The following is a 14,262-nucleotide window of genomic DNA, read 5'->3' as shown; positions in this document are numbered from 1 at the left end:
AAAGTCGATATAGGAAGGGCATAGGCATAGATATATATATATATATATATAATTTTGATTTAGTTTTCTGTTTTCATTTTAATTCAAGTTTTAGTAATTTTGTTGTGCATTTTTGTCATTAGTCATTATTAGTTTTTTATATCTAAATATATCTGTGTTTCAGTTTCAGTTACAGTTATCTTAGTACATCAAGATAAACTAAATGAAAATTATAAATGTTTGGCTATTAACTGAAATAAAATAATTTTCAGTTTTTTATATATTATATTATATTTTATTTATTTATTCATTTAAGTTTATTTTATTTCAACTAACTAAATTTGTTTTCTGGTTTTAATTTTAGTTGACTAATAACCTTGTTTGTGTCTAATTGTTTTTTCTATATAATATGTTTTTATTTTGTTTTATTTTATTTGATTATTTCAGTGAACAAAGCTATTTGTAATATTTTTTTTGTTTTAGTTTATAACAACACTGATATATGTTTATATTTTGTTAGTTTATGTAGTGTAAATATCATCAGCAGTCATTGAGCTTGATTTTTGTTGTTGATCTGTTGATTTTTCTCACATTGCTGAAGTTGGAGGAAGAAAATAAAAACAGCCAGGGTCAGACTGTTGTTCTTATATTTTGATTTAAATCATGTGTTATTTTCTAATCGTAAAAAGGTTCAGGCCAGCTGCTGTCATTTACTCACCAAAGCCAATTTTTATTTACATTTGCTGTTTGGCGAAGGTCCATTTCAGCCTTGTATGTTTGTGAGAAGGTGTTGTTTGTGTTCATACCTTCGTAAATGAATCGCAGGTGACAGGTGTGTGTGTTAAGGATATCTATTTTTAGCTTCACCTAAAATACAAAACTATGCTCGGCAGAAGGCAGGCAGCAGGTGATTAATGAGAGCCTGCGGTTTTACCTCGCTCACTTCGGTTACACTCTCACACTGCAGCACAGCCTACAAGAAATCTTACACACACTTCTCCCCGTTAAAGGGACGGTTCACTCAAAAATGAGAATTGTCATCGTTTATTCACCCTCATGTTGTTCCAAACCTGTATGACTTTCTTTCAGCCTGATTTGATTTGAGTGAAAGGCAGACCAAGAAATGGTCAGACTAATGTAAATATCTTATGCCTGAGTTGGTTTACTATCTCATATTTTATTTTATTTTATTTTAAATTTTACTTGAGTGGAATGCAGACCAAGAAATGCTCATGACTGATGTTATTAATTATTATATATTCATTTTGCCTAAAGGTTTTTTACTATCTCATAATGTCTCACTGTTTGTTTTATTTTATTTTATTTTCATTTTGTTTTATTTTTTTATTTGATTTGATTTGATTTGAGTGGAATGGAGACCAAGAAATGTTTAAACTAATATTATTATATTTTCACTTTGCCTAAAGGCTGTTTACTATCTCATAGTGTCTCACTTTATTTTATTTTATTTTATAAAATACAAAAATACAATACAATAAAATATACATATTAGATGAAACTAAATGAAATAAAATAAGTGTAAATGAATGTACTAGAATGACCAAAACTAAAACTGAAATAAAAATAAAGCTAAATAGATTAAACAAAACAAACTAATAAACATGACAAAAGCACATAACAAAATTAATAAAACTTAAACTAAAATGAAAAAGTAAAAAATATTAAAATAAAAACTATTTCAAAATATTAATAAATATATATGTAAAATAAATACCTGTATAATATGAAATAATATAAAATATATATTGGATTAATATAATAGTTCATAAATAATAGTCAAATAAGAGCATCTCATTTGGTAAAGAAACATCTTGTGTTTTCTACAGAGGGAATAAAGTCATACAGGTTTGGAATGACATGACACTGAGTAAATGATAACCGAATATTCATATTTTTTGGCTGAGCCATTCCTTTAATCAGAACACATCCTGGCTTTCAGCACAGATGTGGGCTGCTCTCTCAAAGAGAATCGGCTTTCAGCTCGGCGCCGCTCTGACTCAGAGATTGGACCGGACCCAGAGTCCAGAACCCCCACGCGGGCCACGCTAGTCCAGGTGCAGTGGACACAATGCAGGCCTTTCTTCCACTGGGGCTGTTTATGTGCAGCACGAGCAGCCAGCATCTGAGAGGAAGAGACGGATCGCTGCTAAATGAGGGACAGGAAGTGTTCAGGGACTCTGGAGTCCACTGCAGTATTGACCAGCTATAGATGGATGTCTGAAGAGTTTTTTTAATCAGTGGTTTACTAACACAGAGACTTGTCTTTGACTGCAGCGGTGTAGGGCCACACCTGCCCATGCCAGGTGAAGTGAGAACATTTACCAGATATTGTACTGTATTTTGCTTTATTAAAAAAAAAATATGATAGAAAATCAAAACAAATAAAATGTCTAAAATTATAAATATATTAAGAAATATTTTAAAGTAAAATAATAATTGTATAAAAAATATATTAAGATATTTATTAAAATTGTATACATATTTATTTTTCATAATATTATTTAATTTATTAAATATGCAAATATAATACTTTATATGTTCCAATTGGACTTTCATTGTATGACAAGTAATTCATAAATAATATTAATTAAAATTATTTAGATATTACTATATTATAGATTATCATAGATATAATTGCATTAGTATTTATTTTTTTCTTTAACATTTTTATGAATGGTTGATACTGATAAACAAGTACTATTAAAATATTATTTATATTAATTCATATATTAATAATAATATAATGTTTACATTTTATGTACTTAAATATTTAATATATATAATATTTTCTAAGTTCAAGTTTTATGAAGATATTCTACTGTATTTTGCATTATTTTAATATTTATTAATATTAATATCTATATAACAAATAATACATCTCTAAAAAGATTTTATGTATATTTTTCAGTCGTACTTTCATTAAGATATTGTACTGTATTTTGTACTGCATTATATTAATACACACACATACAACAATTAATATATATTACAGTATGATAGATAGATAGATAGATTTTATGTATATTTATGTGCTATTATATTTATTTAATATATATTAAATTATATAAAAATATATATGTATCACATAAATAACACACATTTAAACATATTTCATATACATTTCTTCAGTCTTTATTAATGAAGTTGCAGTTGGACTTTGGATGATTTCTTGATTGTTTTGTTTAGGTTTAAAGGCTCATCTCGCATCAGATCCCTGTCTCTTTCCCAGCCGTCCTGATTCTGTGTTGCCAAATATCATGTCGCTGTCACATAATATTCACTAATACCCGCATCTGCCTCCCGACGGCGGACGCTGAATCCTGGCTTTGTGTGTCCTGCTGTCGTCCATCTATGATACATGATCAGAACACAGGCGTATCATCAACACACGCTGCCGTCCAGAGATATGCTTTCATAACCTGATATTCACTGACAGGAAACAGATGCCCACTCAGGGAGGGAGAAAACAATGAACGGCGCTGCACAGAGATAGAGAGAGAGAAGATGACTCTATGATTTGTGTGTGTGTGAGAGCTTGTTCATTCTGCTTGCTTTGTGTTGATTTGGTAAGCATGTTATTCAAAGTGGGAAATCAGGCTATTAGTATGAATGATTAAAGTTTTGTCCTGGTTTATGACAGCTGAAATCAGGGCGCTGAATCCAGGCTGTCATTAGTTTCTTTGGGCCTTGAAATGACACGCGATTAGGAGCGATATTTCGAGCCTCCCAACAGGGATCTGATCCGCCTCGTGTTGGCAGCTTCCTGTCTGCTGCTTTGAATCACCACATTTCCCTTCAGTGAAGCTGTTTCATGTGCTGTCCACTACTACAGACAATCATTCTGACTCGCCGCTCAGTTTATACAGGTTTTACAGTAATGCACTGACTAACGTCTATGGAGGCAAGTGTTCTGGAGGTGGTAGAAGCAGAAACGCACTTCAGACCTGTGTGAGTTTACTTCTGTGGAACAGAACTTAATTTAATTTAATTTAATTATTTAATTCTATTTCATTTGTAATTTATTTTAAATTAGATTTTTATTTTAAATATTCTTTAATATTGTTTAATTAAATAATTTAATTGATTCATAATGATAAATAATATTTAATATAATTTGTATTTTATTAAATATAACTTGATTATATTTAATACATTTGATCTTATTTTGTCTTTTAGTTAGTGTATTTTGTTATTTTTTTTATATTTTTTAGTTTTTTATTTAGTTTATTTGATTTTATTGTTTTTTATTTTATATTATTTCTTTTCTTTTTCTTTTCTTTTATATTGCTTATTTTATTTTGTTGTTTATTTGCTTTTTTATTTGATTTGATTTCATTGTATTTTATTTTATTTTGTATTTGTTTCTTCTGCTATTGTATTGTTTTTTGTTGTCTTTTTTAATATTGTAATATTTTGTTTAATATTTTCTATTTAATTTTATTGTTTATATTTGCTTTTTAGTTTATTTTTATTTGATTATTGTTCATAAAAGCACTGTTTTTTTTTGTGTGCCTTTTTTGCCTTTTTGTCCTTTTTAAAGCTTGTCAGCCACTATTCGCTGTATGCCTTCGTTTTACAGAAAACAGCATCTCATTTTGTAAAAGAATATCTCTTTGAAATTGAAAGCAGAAATGCAGCACACTTACATATAATTCCTCCGTACAAAAATGTGCAATTTGAGCTGTAAAATCATCCTTTTGATGAGGGACAATGTTTCTAGGCCTTCATGCGTTTTAATAACGTAATTGCTGTAGGAAATGCATGGATTTTTTTTGCTTTTATCTGTAATGCAACGTGCAAGTTCAGTTAACTTATCTAAATATGTTATTGTCATGCACTATTATATTATACATATATGTTGTGAAATACTTATTAGCATGAGGTAATTGGCTATACTTAGGCCTTTGTTGTTTATGTTAGTTTGTGAGTGAAAACAAGTGAACTTTGTTAGTTGGCATAGAGCAAAAGCTAAATTATCTGGTAAATAATTGTTGCATTTATCATCCAATTACCGGTAGTTGATTTAATAGTTCTAATAATCAAGTCAATTAAAGGAACAGTTTGAATGGGAATAGTCAACCAGTAGATCCTCTGCAGTGAATGGGTGCCGTCAGAAAGTGAGTCCAAACAGCTGATAAACCATATCACAATAATCCACAAGAAATCCACACTACTCTATTCCATCAATTATAAAACATCTTGTGACGTGAAAAGCTGCATCATTAAGAAATGTTATACTTCGAACCTTTGCTTCTGGCCAAAATATGAGTCCATAATCCATAATAGCGCTTTCTCCAGTGAAGAAGTTGTCTCGTCTGAATCAGGAGAGAAATATGCACAGATCAAGCACCGTTTACAAGCCAAAACAGTTCAATGATAGATTATTGTGATGTTTTTATCAGCTGTTTGGACTCTCATTCTGACGGCACCCATTCACTGCAGAGGATCCATTGGTGAGCAAGAGATGGAATACTTTTCTCCAAATCTGATGAAGAAACAAAAACTCATTTACTGTACATCTTGGATGGCCCGAGAGCTATTCTATATATATAACTATTCCTTTAAGAAAAAATTAGTTGCATCTCCGCAATACTTGAGTTGATATTGGATATAGTTTTTGATTGGATATAGTTTTGCACAGGCAGGTTTAGAGTGATTTTATCATTCCAGTCTCAACATGCAGGGCCTATTTCAAGGGAGAAGAACCTTGAATAGTTTCATTAAAAACCATTATAAAGAGTTTTTAGCTCTTGTGAATGTGGGTGAGTCTCATAAGGAGCGGCTATTGATAATCCATCCTGAATCACCGGGTCAAACGCATATGTGCGCATTACACAACTCTACTTTCACTCAAAGAGGCTTTGTAGAGTATTTACAGGACCGTTGCTGTAATCCTGGTAAATTCTAGCTGTTTCGCTCAGATATATCACGTGCTAATGGAGGTTTTAAATATAAACCCTGATGTCCATTGTTAGAAGACTGTCTACTGGCAGAACAGACGCTGCTAATCAGTGAGATCTGCCCAAGGACGCACACACATCCAGATACTGCGCGGGTTCGTGTATTTCTCTGCTCTTTCTGAAAAACAGCAGTTGTTGGTGTTTGATTCAGGGATGTTTAGCGTCTCAGGAGAGGTTGAAGGTGATTGGATGAGATAGGACACGTAGAGCACTGTGGGTCTCAGCAGTATTATGCATTCATGAAGTAGCAATGGAAATGGCCCACATTTAATAGCACTGTTCAAATCTTTCTGACTGTATAATTTATTAGTAGTGCTCGCTAAGGTAAGAATCACTAGTATTATTGCTCGTACTTTACATTGGGGATTTGAAGAACCCCTTGACCCATCAACTCGTTGGTGCTGCGCGCATGAATGATTCCTTATATCATGTGTTTTGTAAAGTTGCGGCATGCTATTACTGTTCAAAGCTACCAGATTTTCTTTTCTGGAAAAAAAAATGCATAGACTTAAAGGTGGGCTCTTTTCACTTTTATTACTCTTATTATTTTCTTATTTCACTTTTTTTATTTGTTTATTTTTTATTTTAGATCATTTTTATTTTGTAAAATTTTGTAAAATATTTTGTAAAGTTTTTATTTATTATTTGTTTTTTTATATTTAATTTTATTTAAACATTTTGATTTGTTTAAATAAAATAGTTTTTTAGTTTATATAAATTTATTTAAACAAATACTTTTTCCTATTTGTTTAAAAAAATTATATCACTTATTTTGTCACTTCTTTGTAATTAATTGTAAAATTTACTAGCAATTTCTGAAAATAGTGAAAATACTTTTTCACCAGTTTTCTCTGTGTATTTACTGTATTTGTAGATCTAATGCATTATTATGAACGCCAGCTTTATTCCAATTTCCAATAAATGGACTTGAATGAAGCTGACAACTTGCATCTGCTTCTATACTAAAAAACAAAACAAAAAATTTGGCATAGAAAAAATTTTCACTGAGAAATTGTTAGTAAATTTCACAAATAATTATAAAGAATAGACACGTCACACATTGAATGTTAAATTAAGTACAAAAACAGAAATAGTATTTTCTTGTACTCCAATAATCTTCAGTTTTATTTACCTTGGAATAATTTTTTTTTTTTAATAATTTGTTTTTATTTTAATAAATTTTTATAATTAAAAAAAATATATATTTTTTATAATTTATTTAAAGATGATCAGCTCCGTTCATTCAGGATGCTTCTGTGCTGCGCTCAGCGCTCAGTTCATTAGACCTATTTTGCTGTCATATCCAGAGAACGAAAGCCCGTCATCATGCGACTGAAGCTGAAATCAGTCGCGCAGAAGCTCAGCTCAGACTGTGGAGCATGAGAGGAGACCCGCAGGAGGAGATCAGGGGTTATTCGCTCCTCATCAAGAGCCACATCCAGAGTTCACGGGCAGGCCATCACCCGTCTGAGATCTGCTGCTTTCATCTGCTCTCTAAAGGTTACACAGAAATCTTCCTGCTCACCCGGGATGACACAAACACACAGAGAGGCTCAGAGAACAGCGTTTATTGATGTTACGCCTCATACATTTCCATGAAGAATTTTTGTTAGCATTATATTAGTATTGCCCTCGTTCAGTCATGATATGAAAGATGTATTTCTTTTTGCTTAGTGGAAGGATAAACTTGCATGTCAGCAAAGCCGGTCATTGTGAGAGCTGCTTTGAATTAATTTAAAATATTAATATTTTTATTTTATTTTGTAAAGATCTGATAACATTTGCTCTTGCTCTTGCATTTGCATTTTTTTTTTTAGAAAATGACTGTTAGTCAAAAAGCTAATGTTTTCATTTGTTGGATACCAAGATGGCGCCGCTGAGTTCGAATGCCGTCCAGGTCGCTCCACTTAGATCGTGCTTTCATTTACTTTTGTACTTTCTTTTGCTCTCTTACTTACATTTCACTGCTGGTCATATATTCTCTATATAACCATGTATGTGACAAATAAAAAATATTGAATCTTGTTGTGATAGAAAATCAGGATTATTCCACCAAATATTGATTTCTTAAATTATGTCTGAAGTTAAAACATTGATATTGTGTTGAAAAATGGAATATAAAAATGGCATCTTTTTTTTGTAATTTTGACCAGCTGTCATTTTATCCAAAAAACGCTTTAAATGGCAACATTTTAATTTAAAATTTGGAAAATGTGGTCATCAGTAGTTTACAGTATAAAACATGTTAAAGTTGGACAATCATTTGTAATATACAAAATATTCCAAAAAAAATAAGAAATGGGCAATTTTACAGACATTCTAATGAGATGCGGCCACTTTACCCACAATTCCATGCATGTGTGAACAAAAACTTGGTAACCCGCATGGTAACCCCACTCAGTCTGGTTGCTAGACTATAGATGCTCACCATAGCAACAGCTTGAAATGCACAAGCGTGTGGATTCTGTACCCTTGCAGCTTTTCCCAGGTAGATAAATTGTACTTTGTCACCCTGTCTGCCCTCCTCCTCCTCCTCCTCCTCCTCCTCCTCCTCGTGTCTATCAAGTGAGTTTCCTTTTCTCAGTCTTTATCCAAAGCCTCCTCCCACACCATTCCATCTCTGGTTCTCATCTAAATTCATGTACGGCGTCCCCTGGAGGGGCTGCTGGGATTATATCACACACAGAAGTCATCACTGCCATGTGTGGCCATGCCGAGAGCTCTATAAATTTTAAAACGGCCTCTGAATCTGATGGACGGACGGCTGGGGAATGTGAAGGGAATGCTGGATGGTGACTGTTAAATATATTCAGTCTCATTACAAACGGCTACAGTGAGCTCAATAGAAATGAGGCGTGAAGTCGATTTCCTGTGCAGTTTGTGTGTTTAAGCGGTTGTGTTTAACAGGACTCGTTCTGAGAGAGCCATTAAGAGGGAATGTCATTAGTGGCACTTGCTATTAGTGATGCTGTTACTTGAACAAACCTGTAACCCTGTGTACTTCAGCGCATGACTGTCCTGCATCGTTTGTGTTACGGACATGAATCATACCTCAAATCCTGCTTGATTTTGGCCTGGCAGACAATAAAATGGACGAAATGTAGACTGATATTGACACTAGAATGTCATAGAAACTTGCTGTTGGATTTTTGTAAATTAGTTTGAACTTTGAAGTTAATGGGATATAATAACAAAATCTGACGTCTTGGGAAAAATACAGAGCATGACTGGAATCAGATTAGTAAATGGGTTGAAATTATGTAGATTTAATTAAATGCACAAATAAATAAAAGCATAAACAAATGAATGCATAAATACATAAATGCATAAATAAATAAATGCATAGATGCTTAAGTGCATAAATTAATAAATGTGTAATTAAATGCACAAATAAATAAATGCTTAAATACATAATTAAGTGAATAAATAAATAAATCCATACATACATAATGGTTACTCATGAACTAAATCACATTTTATTCATTCATTTCTTTGTGAATAAATCCTTCATATTAATGTCATAGCTTGTTCAGTAAACTGAGACATTAATATGAAGCATTTATTCACAGAGGAATGAATGAATGAGTGAAATGTGATTTAATTCATGATTGAACACTATTTATTACCATGTGCAGTTCTGTGTTGTTTCCCTCTTGCATGTGAGTGGAAATCTGTAAAATTGGATCTTAAGACTCTCTGTTCATTGTCTTCATTCTCATTGTTTGAAGATCATTATTGCATGGCTCTCTGGAATGCTTGATTCTGATTGGTCAGTTGTGTCATTCTGCAGTCAAATATTTGTATATAATAATGCTAAACGATATAATTAACAATTGTCCCTAGCAACCAATTTCCTATATAGCTGTACTAGTTTAATGCTTGTTCTTAACTCACTTTGTAGTCTCTTACTTCAAACATCATACAATTATTTTAACGCAAATGTATTTGTTTATTGATTGATTGATTGGTTGATCGATTGATAGTGCATTTATTTATTTATGCATTTACTTATGCATTTATTTATTTGTGCATTTAATTATGCATTTATTTATTTGTGCATTTAATTATGTATTTATGCATTTATTTATTTGTGCATGTAATTATGCATTTATTTTTGCATTTAATTATGCTTTTAATTGTGCATTTATTTACTGATGTATTTTAATATGTAGCCATTTAATTAAAGCTTCATATCGGGGCCTGATCGCCCTGTCACGGTTTGTTTTGCGATAATGACTGGCTTACATAATTACCAGAATAAACATCTAATCTGACTCTCTGTCTGTCTTGTTCCTCTCCAGATCTCATTGTGCTGCTGCATTGAGCTCCTGGATTTCTGCTGCACCTCTTCATTCTGTAGATCTGTAAGATAGATAGATAGATAGATAGATAGATAGAGTCTCACAGAGAAGGAGAGTGTGAGACAGAAGGTTTTAAGGCTGAAGGAGCGATGTGATGGTTGGATTCCTCCTACAGCTCACTGGCTACAATGGACCAAATCATACACTGAAACATCACTGCTCAAGGTAAGGTCAACATTTCCTCAGTCAATGTAGCTGAAATAGTCAGAAAGGTTTTTTGTTGTTATTGCATGCTATTTTTTTCCTTGAAGGTTAGTCAAGGTTTTTTTCACTAGGCGTAATATAGTTTAAATTACAATTTTCCGACTTCTCCCTCAGTTGACAACCAGCGGTTTTTGCTACTGTACCTTTAAGACTTCATCTGTAAATGAGCTCTGTTATGATTGCCTACAGTTTGTGTAGTTGCTGAATACAGAGTAGATGTTGATACATAAATATGATCGGTCATATGTTGGCTCATGGTTGTGATGTCAATATGATGATTTCTGAGCAAGCCGTTTTGGCAGTTTCTGAATGGAGGGATTTTGGGGTATGTTGACAATTCATCAAACTCTTATTTCAAAATAACAAGGAAAATGCTGTTATATCCTGCATGGATATAAAAAATATCCAAAATGTAGATTAATTTGGAGAAATGTAGCATTACATCACTTGCTCACCAATGGATCCTCTGCAGTGAATGGGTGCCGTCAGAATGAGAGTCCAAACAGCTGATAAAAACATCACAATAATCCACAAGTAATCCGCACAACTCCAGCCCATCAATTAACATCTTGTGAAGCAAAAAGCTATGTGTTTATATGAAACAAATCCATCATTAAGGCCTTTTAACTTTAAACTGTTGCTTCTAGCCAAAATCCATAATCCATAATAATGCGTCCTCCAGTGATAAAGTCCATCTCTTGTTGTCTCTCACATCAGTATCCACCCACATATTTGTTTAGAACTGTTTTCACTTGTAAACAGTGCTTGATCTGTGCAGATTTCTCCCTTGATTCAGACGAGATGACTTTTTCACTGGAGAAAGCAATATTGTGAACAAGAATAGTATTTTAGCCAGAAGCAACGGTTTAAAATTAATGTTTCTTACAAACATGCAGCTTTTCAATTCTCAAGATGTTAACTGATGGACTGGAGTGGTGTGTATTACTTGTGGATTATTGTGATGTTTTTATCAGCTGTTTGGACTCTCATTCTGACGGCACCCATTCACTGCAGAGGATCCATTGGTGAGCAAGTGATGGAATGCTACATTTCTCCAAATCTGATGAAGAAACAAACTCATCTACATCTTGGATGGCCTGAGGGTGAGGACATTATCAGCAAATTTAAAATATAAAAATTTTTTTTTTAAATATACTTGCCTCTGAAATTTTAAATGATACACAGACCGACACACAAATGGTCTAATTTATGTTTTAAGAGCCAATTTCATTCAAACTATCCAAGCATGGAAAGTCTGGTCTGTCTGGTTCGTTTCACACGTTTCTTGATTGTTCATCATATTGCGTTATGAAAGCTGCATGTTCAACACAGTCACACTCTCTGATCCTCTCAACGTCTGCAGGAATATTCAAAGGATTTTTCTGGTTCTTTTAGCTTTCTCATTGTTCCTGTTATTGCTGCTTTGCTGGCACAGCGTCTCTCATTATTAACGAATGCTCCACAGAGGCCTGAAAACATGGAGATATTCCAGCGGGTTTTGTGCATACATTTTGTGTGTGAGTCTGTGTGTGTGTGTGTGTAGCATCCAGGACTTGTTTAAGGAGCATGTGTGGGTGTATGTATCTTATCCAAAGGTTAAGAAGTGTGTCAAACTCAAGCAGGAAACCTGGCTGCACAGGAAAGGAAATAACCTATCAGCCGGCAGATGGGGGACAGCATGTGCTTACACTGCGCGCACACACACACACACACACACACACACACACTCTGTCTCTCGTCCATTCTAAGCATGGGTGATGTTTTTTGGCCTTTACTTATAGACTACCGTTTAAATGTTTGGGTGGGATTTGTTTAATGTTTTTGAAAGTCTCTTATACTCAGCAAGGCTGCATTTATTTGATCAAAAATCCAATAAAATCACTAATATTGTGAAATATTATTACAATTTAAAATAAATGTTTTCTGTTTGAATAGATTTTAAAAATGTAATTTATTCCTGTGATCAAAGCTGAATTTTCAGCATCATGACTCCAGTCTTCAGTGTTATATCCTGATTTGCTGCTCAAGAAACATTTATCATTATCAGTGTTGAAAACAAAAGTACAGCATTTATTTGAAATAGAAATCGTTTGCATTATGTATGTCTTTACTGTCACTTTTGATCAATCTAATGCATCCCTGCTGAACAAAAGTAGTAATTTCTTTTAAAAATATTGCCCAAAACCTTTGAACGGAAGTATATAGTATGAAATAGCTTAAAGAGGTGATTGTTGCAAATTTGACATTTTACAGTTTTGCTTGATTTTATATTGTCAACAAAATCATTGCGAATCACCCACGCATTCATACACTGTCATACACACATACATAGACTCACAATTGCTCATTAGAAACCCTGTTTACGTGGCTTGGTCTGTCCACTCCAAATGCCAAACGGGTCTGAAGTGTCGCTCATCTATCAGGCTGGAGATTGTTGTTCTGGTTGGCCTTCTCATTCATTGCATTGACATTTACAAGAGCTTTGCTGCTCTCTTCTGTCATGGCATTTTTAAAATTAAAATTAATTCACTCTCCCTCATGTCGTTCCAAACCTGTATGACTGTCTTTCATTTGTGGGACACAAAAGGACAATAAGGATAAGGCTGAATGGGGAACAAAATGATTAAATGCATGATAAAAGTAGTCAATACAACTGCTGTGCTATTTTCCAAGTCTTATGAAGTCATGTGATAACTTTATGTGATGAACAGACACAAATCTAGATTGCTGTCCACATATATTCATACACAACTGTTTACCAAGGTTGCATTTATTTGATCAAAAATTCAATAAAATCAGTAATATTGTGAACTATTTTAAATTTGAAATGAACTCTTTTCTATTGTAATATTTATTCCTGTGATGCAAAGCTGAATTTTCAGCATCATCACTCCAGTCTTCAGTGTCACATGATCCTTCAGAAATCATTCTAATATGCTGATCCACTACTCAAAAACATTTATTATTTTGATCAATGTTGGAAATAGTTGTGCTGCTTCATATTTTTGTGGAAACCATTTTTTCAGGATTTGTTGATGAATAAACAGTTGAACAGAACAGCATTTATTTGAAACAGAAATCTTTAGTAGCATTTTAAATGTCTTTACTTCACTTGATTCATTTACTGTGTCCTTGCGTAATACAATTAATTTCCTTAAAAGAATAAATATTACTGACATCAAACTTGCAAATGGTATTTCCATAACACTACATGGGAATCAACCTACACACTACTTGTCTCAACATATTGATCTGGGATAGAAGGAATATTAACATAAGTTACTGTAACAAATAGCCAATCAGAGTCCAGCTCTCACTATAAGCTCCATTTACCCCAGACTGATTGGTTCAGAAGAATGTCAGTCTTCATTCAGGACTGTGTGCAGGACAGGACAGTCACACACAGAGATGTAAACTGGTGGGAGACCCATGACATTATGACACTCTCTGTTGAATCACACGCCCATTGTGAGAGAAGGAGTGTGTGTGTGTGTGTGTCAAGAGGCATTTATTTATCATTTGCATAGTTAACACTGGGGAAAACTGGGCATTGAAATGCTTGTGACGAGGCTCAGACATACAGTGACAATAACAGGACCATACAAAAAAACATACAGATACGTACGTGAGTGAAGGGCACTGAGATATTGAGTGACTTCAGTGACCATAGGCAGAACAATAACACAGACAGAGCATTAAATATAAAGAAGTGGCAGTAGCAGATACAATAAGGGTAG

The 14,262-nt window shown here is 33.3% G+C and overlaps 1 pseudogene; it reads left to right on the top strand.

The window, feature by feature from the left end:
• LOC107711257 (receptor-type tyrosine-protein phosphatase epsilon-like) overlaps nt 1-14,262 on the top strand; it is a 73,676-nt pseudogene that overhangs the window by 31,236 nt on the left and 28,178 nt on the right.

The sequence above is a fragment of the Sinocyclocheilus rhinocerous genome, unplaced genomic scaffold (genome assembly GCF_001515625.1).
Source record: "Sinocyclocheilus rhinocerous isolate Xijiao unplaced genomic scaffold, SAMN03320098_v1.1 scaffold402, whole genome shotgun sequence".
In the NCBI taxonomy this organism is placed as follows: Eukaryota; Metazoa; Chordata; class Actinopteri; order Cypriniformes; family Cyprinidae; genus Sinocyclocheilus; species Sinocyclocheilus rhinocerous.
This window is presented reverse-complemented; position numbering and strand designations above follow the sequence as displayed.